The sequence below is a fragment of the Somniosus microcephalus genome, chromosome 28, assembly GCF_052327205.1.
Source record: "Somniosus microcephalus isolate GS21.2 chromosome 28, FLI_Smic_1.0, whole genome shotgun sequence".
NCBI classification, from domain to species: Eukaryota; Metazoa; Chordata; class Chondrichthyes; order Squaliformes; family Somniosidae; genus Somniosus; species Somniosus microcephalus.
The window spans coordinates 23,547,597-23,556,242 of record NC_141014.1 but is presented as its reverse complement, the minus strand read 5'-3'; positions in this window follow the sequence as shown (position 1 = coordinate 23,556,242).

Sequence of the window (8,646 nt, the reverse complement as noted above, 5' to 3'; positions counted from 1 at the left end):
AGGAAAAAAATGACCTCATTGGCCTTATTAACTTCAGGCATTGCCTCCCGCCTCCATTTTCCTGCCTGTTTCTCCAATCCACTTTCCACTTTCAGCTGTCTTTAGCTACCACTGTCTGAAGGAGAAAATCTTTATGCGTTGTACAGCACTTCCGTCACCTCTTTCCGTAAAATCTTACAGCAGAGAAGGCCCATCGTGTCTGTGCCGCCTCTTTGAAAGAGGTATCCAATTAGTCTCGCTCACCCTGCTCTTTCCTCATAGTCCTACAATTTTCTTTCCTTTTTGAAGTACATAGGGGAGCAGATGGAGTAGATCGAGAGAAACTATTTCCACTGGTTGGTGATTCTAGGACTAGGGGACATAGTCTAAAAATTGGAGCCAGACCTTTCAGGAGTGAAATTAGGAAACACTTCTACACACAAAGATAGATCATTAAAATGTCATGAACAGGTACAGAAAATAATCAAAAAGACTAATGGGATGCTGGCCTTTACATCTCGAGGACTAGAATACAAGGGGGTAGAAGTTATGCTGCAGCTGTACAAAACCCTGGTTAGGCCACACCTGGAGTACTGAGAGCAGTTCTGGGCACAACACCTTAGGAAGGATTTTTTGGCCTTGGAGGGAGTGCAGCGTAGATTTATCCGAATGACACCCGGACGTCAAGGGTTAAGTTACGAGGAGAGATTACACAAATTAGGGCTATATTCCCTAGAATTTAGAAGGTTAAGGGGTGATCTGATTGAAGTTTTCAAGATATTAAGGGGAACAGATAGGGTAGATAGAGAGAAACTATTTCCACTTCTTGGTGATTCTAAGACTAGGGGGTATAGTCTAAAAATTAGAGCCAGGCCTTTCAGGAGTGAAATTAGGGAAACACTTCTACACACAAAGGGTGGTAGAAGTTTGGAACTCTCTTCCGCAAACGGCAATTGATGCTAGATCAATTGTTAATTTTAAATCGGAGATTGATAGCTTTCTGTTAACCAAAGGTATTAAGGGATATGGGGCAAAGGCGGGTATATGGAGTTAGGTCACAGATCAGCCATAATCCCATTGAAAGGCGGAGCAGGCTTGAGGGGCTGATTGGCCTCCTCCTGTTCCTATGTTCCTATGTTCCATATCCATCTACAGGAAACTTTGTGTTATCTGGAGGCTAAATGTCCGGCAAGCTCGAGCCACTGTCAAAAATCAGGAGCCGTTTCGTTAGGTTTTTTTTCTTTTCGTTGCTTTTTTCTCAACAGTCAAGCTCTGCAAGGTCTCGCTGAAGCTGTTGCTAAGCTACAGAGATGCTACAGAGAGTACGGCTGACTGTTTAGAAGCTGTTGCTAAGCAACAGGGTTTGTTGCCAGATACGGAGCTCAAAATCTCTGTATGTTTCAACATTAGCGCTGGTTTGTCCGGCAGTTTTGAGGGAACAGCAACAGCTCGGTCCTGTCGGTGCCAGATAGCACAAAGTTTCCTGTATTCACAAACTGTTAACCAGGTGACAGGGATCTGTATTCCTGGTTTCTGGCCTTTGAATGTTGCCCCTCCTTCTCTTTATCAGACCTCGAGTTCGCTTTTAAGATGCTGATGGACCAGCTCTGCTTCCCCCACTACTTTTCTGGTTTTATCGCTTCAGTCGGTGACCTCCTGTCCCTCACAGCTTCTCACTGGCCACCTCTTCTCTGGAAGGTGCAAACTCGCACCGGGGGTTCGATTCGGAGGAACGGAAAAGCAGGATCAAGGAGTAATCTGGAGTGAGGAATGGGGGTAGTGGTTGGGTAAGGGATGGAACAGATTTCTCAGAGAGGTTTCTTGACTTACTGGACAATGTTTGAGCGGGGAGCGAGGCCAGGATTTGAAGACGAGGACAAGGATCTCGGGGGGGGAAAAATTCGGTTGCTTTGCGCCTCCAACTAGCGCCTGGGCGTGGCGCCGCCAACGTCTCCCGCAAAATTCAGCGGGAGGTTAGTGGCAGTGGTAACCGTTAGCGCCCCACGGCACTGCGCCACCGGCGATGACATCCTCGCCGTGTGCAGTGCCCTGCTTGCACCCTGGCCGCAATCTTCGGTAGCACCCCCTGACTTACCGCCGGACGTTATGTCCGACGGGGTCAGGGGGGCCTACCTACGGCTGGGGTGGTGTCAATTAAAGGCGAGGTGCTGGATGGCCATTTTTGTCGCTGGCCGCCCGCCAGCACCTGCTCCCGTTGCCGTCCCCGGCCTCCTCTGCAGCCACCCCCCCCCGCCCCGCGGAGTGCCGGCTGCGCTCCGTGAGTCCGGCACTTCTCTTGAGTGCCAGGCTCTTTTGCTGGCACTCCGATCCCTGCTGGCCCAGCTGGGCCCCGGGTCACACTGCGCAAGGCCCCTCCCCTTTAAGAAGGGGAGGAAGGCTTGCAGTACCGCGGCACGTAGCACCTCGATATTCCCTTGCAGCGCCCCAAGAGGGAGGCGGGGCATTTCTAGTAGCGCCCCGCTTCTCTCTTGGGGCGCTACTGATGAGTTTCGGCCACGGGGGCACTAATTTTTTCAGGGCGCTAAAATTTTTCAATTTTTCCCCCTTGAACTCCTGAATGATACTTTCCCCTGCTGATTACTTCAGTGCAGCTTTTAAAGCCCCAGAATAAGTAAAAGTGCCTGCAACCTCCTGCTGTTCAATGAAAAACATCTCTGAGTGGCTTTCAGTGATTTGGATTCTATGCATGTTCATTAACTTTCAGTTAAACACCCAGCTGGTCCTGTGGCTTTTCCAGACTGAGAAATCGGGAGATTTAGCCACAAACCGAGGGAGAGAGAGCTGGACCGGCTCTTGGCCTCACACAAGAGGCAGGTACCAAATAAGATAGGCCATGCTCAACGTGGTCACTTGGACTAGTGTCCTTCTGTTAGAGTGATCGCCGAGGAATCTTTCCAGGTTGTTATTCCCTAATTGGCTTGGGTTTTTGATCTGGATTTTCGCCTCTTTCAGGGGTCACCTCGAGGGTAGGGAGTCTCTTGACCTGATGCATGAGACGTCACAACTGAATGGGACAGACGAGGTGGACCAGCTGGTCTTTATCCTGCCCAATATATTTGCATGTTCGTAAACAATGACAGACAGGAAAAGACACACTGGTCCATTCAAACTGTCCCACACAGTTATGAATCGTGTCCATCACCACCCCACCCCACCCCACCCCACCCAACCCGGAAGCCATATGTTCTCCTGGGAGAGGTGAAAATCCCAGAAAAAAAACAAGTTCAATTTGGGGAAGAAAAATCTGGAAAATTCCTCTCTGACCCACTTTAGGCAATTGAAACTAGTCCAGGAGACCACTCTGGCCCTGATTAACATGACCAGGTACCTACCTCTTGTAAGGGGTGTTCTCCACCCCAGCCAGAAACAGGCCCAGCTCTCGCTTGAAGGAATTTAACGAACTGGTGTCCACCACACGAGACAACCGCCTGTTCCAGAGGCCCACTATTCTCTGGGAAAAGAACCACCTTCTAACATCTAACCTAGACTTGGCCTTATTTGAAATTGTGACCCCTGGTCTTCCTTAATCTATTGAGTTGAAACAAGCTGTCTACACAAGCACAATCTACTCCCTTCATCATTTCACAAGCCTCAATCAAATCACCCTTAAGTCTACACTCCTCTAAAGTGTAGACTCCCAAATCTTTGAGCCAAACATGTTCGCTTTTGTTTTCTTTCTCTCGTCAATTTTCTTCCAGCTTCCTGTAAAGTCCGTGGGTTGTTTAGTTAATTAATACACAGACTCCAAGAGTAACTTAAAACAGGACTTTACTATTCGAAGGTCAGGGCGAATCTGCCCAATAACTCCTGGCACAACACTTATATACTGGTGTGGTCACCGTCGGTATTATCGTATACAGAAGCCAAACAAAGTAGTGCCACACCTAAAATAGTTCTCTTAAAGGTGAACGGTTACATACAATAGTTCTCTTAAAGGTAGACGGGTACATACACTACAATCCTCCCTTTTTAGCTTACAACATACTTATTCCCCATTAAACATAACATATAATCAACTTCATGTAAAACAATTCACAGATATAGTCTCTGCGGGAAACAGTTCACAGATTCAGTCTCTGCGGGAACAGTTCACAGATTCAGTCTCTGGTCTTGACTCGGTCCGAACAACATCTCTGTGGTGTAGCCGGTTCACATTTCTAGCGTGACTCATCCAATAGTCTTTCCCTTGGCTTAACAGCTTGAACTTTTGTCCTGCTGAACCAGCAGTGCTGACTTTTACAAACAGCTGGACTGCCTTGGTAATTTTTCCTACTTTCCAACTGATTTGGCCCCCCTTCGTGGGGCCCACGTGCATGATCTGATAGAAGTGATAATGATTTAGATGGTTATCGTCTTCTGCTTCGTCTTTTTCTTTTCTGCTTCTTGGAGACTCTCGGGGCTCCCTTATCCACTGCCAGCTGTAGCGCCACCATCTCCCTATGTTCCTTAGACTTTAAGTGCTTCATCCTGATTTCTGCACTTTGGGAGTTTTCATCACAAGCTGGGCAGACCAAGTCATCGTAATATTCCGTGTCACTCAACAGGTCATGGTAATATTCGGTGTCGTCCTGAGCTAGTCTAGCGAGAGGGCCTGCTACTTCTTCCGTACCCAACTGGACGTTAGCCGACTGTTGTTCCCTCCCTAGACATCTTTCCTGAAGAGACTTCTTCATGCGTTCATATTCATCCCGCTCTTCCTGGGTTTCCTGCAAATCCTTCACTAATGACTTCGTTTGTGATTTCAACACTTCCCCTTCCCTCGGGGATTGATTGATCAGGCTATTCAATCCTTCTACTGGAGCAGCTGTTTCAACATTCTGCTGTTCACATTGACGTGATTCAGCGTACTTTTGGCATCCCTGTAAAATCTGTGTTGCAACCTCAGCTATTTCCATAACTTTTGAGAGCTCCGAACTCCTTCCCTTTGAAGATTGAAGCTCGTGTTCAGATTGTTCCCATTGTAGAGTCTTGTCCTTCAGCATATGAAGGAGTTGGCTGACCGTTAACTCTTCCACGGGAACACTGTGGGTCAGAGTCTTCACCATTTCATCCACCTTTTCCTCCAATGCTTTCACCTTCTTTTCCTCTTGTACTTTGGCTTCCAGCGCTCGGAGAAGTTGCGCCTTGATGCTCTCTAGCTCATGTTCAGAGGCCATTCTTACAGTCTCTGTGTTTCTTACAGTTCCCTTTTCTTCCACTGAATGGATTCCCAGTTGAATCTGTTCTTCAAGTTGTTGAATCTCGGTCATTGCCGCCCCGTATTTGTCTTGGGTTTCCTTTAATATTTTTATGAGTTCTTGTACATCTTGTCTTTCATGTTCTGCCATGTCTTTCACCTCTAATTTCTCATCTATGGATGGAACTTCTACCGACGAGTCTGTCTTGGCCTTGAGCTCATCAAGAATTTCCTGCAGCCTTTGGACTTCTTGCTCATGTTCAACCTTCAGTTGCTCATATGCTTCCACTGAAACTAGCTTTTCAGAGGTTGCCGAGTTAACCCCTTCCAGAATTGTAGCCTGGGCCTGTTCATACTGTTCATTCAACTTCTCACACTCTGCTTGTAAGGAGTCGTAGAGAAGAACTGGAATAAAATCCTGGCTTCCTGAAGATTCCTCTTCATTTGCTTCTTCCTGCAAATATTCTAACTCCTGAACAGCATAAGGGAGATGTGATCGGTAATTGGTCACGATGGCTCTATGGTCGCTCTCTGCTTGAGCTAGCTGCTTCTGTTGTCTTTCCAGATTCTCCCATTCGGTGTCATAGAACTTTTTCATTGTTTTCATCTCTTGTACGAGACGGTAACTCAATTGTTCTAATTGTTGTCGTAATTTGAAATAAGTTTGAGTCCGAGCTCGGTGTTCTTCCGTCATGGATATGTCCGTAACTTGAACAGGCTCAGAATTTTCTGTCGAACTAGGTTGTCGTTGTTCGGTGGAGTTCTGTTCTGAAACTTTGTTCTTCTCTGGTGCATAAGCCTTTATGCATGCCTTCGTTTTTCCAACCTTCGTCGGCAAGTCCATTTCAGCCTTGTCTTTCATATTTGGGTTGGTCTTATCGTCATCCGTTTCAGAATCTGAGCTGATTGTCTGCCCCGAGTCCTCACTCGTTATGGCTTTTAGATAGTGCCATTCCATGTCTATTTTCTTGATCCACTCCCGTCCTAGAAGTGGTGGTCCTCCCTCATGTAGTACGTATAAGTTCATTCTTGGGTGTTCTTTACCCCTATCTCTCACTTTGACTCTTATCTTTCCCATGGGGTATACTTTATGCCCCGTGTATGTCTGCAATATGAACTTGGTATCTCTTAAGGGTATATGTGAGAATAGCCGGTGGTAATCTCTTCGATTTATGACTGATAGAGCTGATCCAGTGTCCAACTCCATTTTCACTTGGATTCCAGCTATTTTTAGCATGACCCAGATAGTTTGTAGGTCAGCTTCCTTACTCACATTGTGAATTCTCAGACTACCCAGCTCCTGGCCGTTTGGGTCTGAGTCTGAATTCTGTTCGTCTGAACTCTTCTCAGCCACCTTGTGTACCTTGTTGTACTTTTCCTGTGATGGCTTCCTTTGGTTGTTGGTCCTTTGGTTGTTGGTCTTCTTCCCTGACCGGCATACCTTAGCTATGTGACCCAGTTTGCCACATTTCCTACATTCCTGGTTCTTAAACCAGCATTGGTTCTGGTCGTGTGTTGTCTTCCCACAACGATAGCATTTTGTTGTTGTCGAGGTAATTTGATCCACACTTAGTGCTGCTGTCTTTAGCTGCATTTCCGCAGTTCCCTTCGCTGCAGCTTCATGCGATGCTGCAATAAGGACAGCCCTGTCAAGTGTAAGGTCGTTCTCTTCGAGTAGTCGCTTTTGCGTTCCTTCCTTTGCCAACCCGCACACGAACTTGTCTCGCAATGCCTCTGTCAGATTCCCTCCAAACTGGCAGTATTTCGCTAGTCTACGCAGTTCGACCAAGTATTCTGCGTTGCTTTCGTCTTTCCGTTGCGTTCTCGCATAGAATTTGAATCGCTCCGCCAACATCAACGGTGTGGGGTTCCAGTGATCCTTCAGAACAGCCACAACATCATCGAAAGTCTGATCCGCCGGTTTAGCTGGTGATAGTAGATGCTTCAAGAGCCCGTATGTCTTCGCGCCCATCGAGTTTAGCAAGGTTATAGCTTTGTCATCTTCTTCTATTTTATTGGCCTCACAATAGATCTTGATGCGTTCCACGTACGTGGCCCAGTCTTCTACCTCGGCATTAAAATTGTTGATGTTACCACGCTTAGGCATCTTCCTCTCTTTCTGATAACACCCCGAATTATTTCTTTAACTTTTTTTTTCTAAGATGGCGGTTTTCCCGCGAAAATGGCGGTTTCCCGCGCTTATCTTCTCTCCCCGCCCACTTCAATGGCGGTTTCCCGCTTCTGTCTTCTTCCCCGCCTAATGGCGGCTTCCCGCGTTTCTTCCCTAGCGGGAGGGGTACATTTTCCCCCACAGGCGACGGCCGCTGGCTTTCAGATTCACAGCCTGCGCGTCGGCTTCAGTGCTTTCCCTTTTCTCGGCAAGGCAACCGGCGCTGGGTACACCCCGTTGACGGCGAACAGGTTCAGCCGCTGGGCTGGCTCTCGCTCAGTTCCCCTTGCTCGGGCTCGGTCTCTCTCCCGCTCTCTCGGCTCTACCGGCGCTGGGTACACCCCGTTGATGGAGAACAGTTTCAGCCGCTGGACTGGCTCTCGCGCAGTCTCCCTTGGTCGGCTCTGCCTCTCCCGCTCGCTCGGCTCCCAAATGCCTCTCCCAGCCGTCTCGCAGTCCGGTGCTTCCCTCCCCGGCTGCGGCTGAGTTTTTATATCTTCCCGCGCCTACGCTCCCGGTCGCAGCGCTTCGTGGCTTCGGTCGCTGCCCGGCCTTTTTCGCCGGTCGCGGTCTAGCTGTCTCACGACGCCGTTGCGTCCCCAGCCTGTCTGTACCGCGGCTTCCTTGCTCCACGCTGCCCCAGTCTCAGCGCCTCTGGGCCCGACTTCTGTCCGGCTCCTTTCCCCCTCGACCGTGGTCGAGTGCACCGCCCTTATCCTCCGGTTATTCTTTTTACTTTTCCCTTACTCACAGTCACCGTGGCCGCCTTGCTTCTCGTGCTGATCGGCTCACTCCTCACCGTGGCAGAAGGGACAGTCAGTGCCTGTTGCTGATGGAAGTCTTTGTCTCTGAATTCTTCCTCCTTTCCAGCTCTGCAGACTCGAGTTTTCTCCCAGCAGAATGACGAGGGCGGTTGCCTCTTCTCGACGCTCGTTAACTGCTTCGGAATTATTGTTGCCGCAGGGTACGATCGGACTCGTCGCCACTGTAAAGTCTGTGGGTTGTTTAGTTAATTAATACACAGACTCCAAGAGTAACTTAAAACAGGACTTTACTATTCGAAGGTCAGGGCGAATCTGCCCAATAACTCCTGGCACAACACTTATATACTGGTGTGGTCACCGTCGGTATTACCGTATACAGAAGCCAAACAAAGTAGTGCCACACCTAAAATAGTTCTCTTAAAGGTGAACGGTTACATACAATAGTTCTCTTAAAGGTAGACGGGTACATACACTACACTTCCCTCCCAACCAGCCCTTCCATCCGGAAGGATCCCTTCCTGGGGTATTGCTGCACG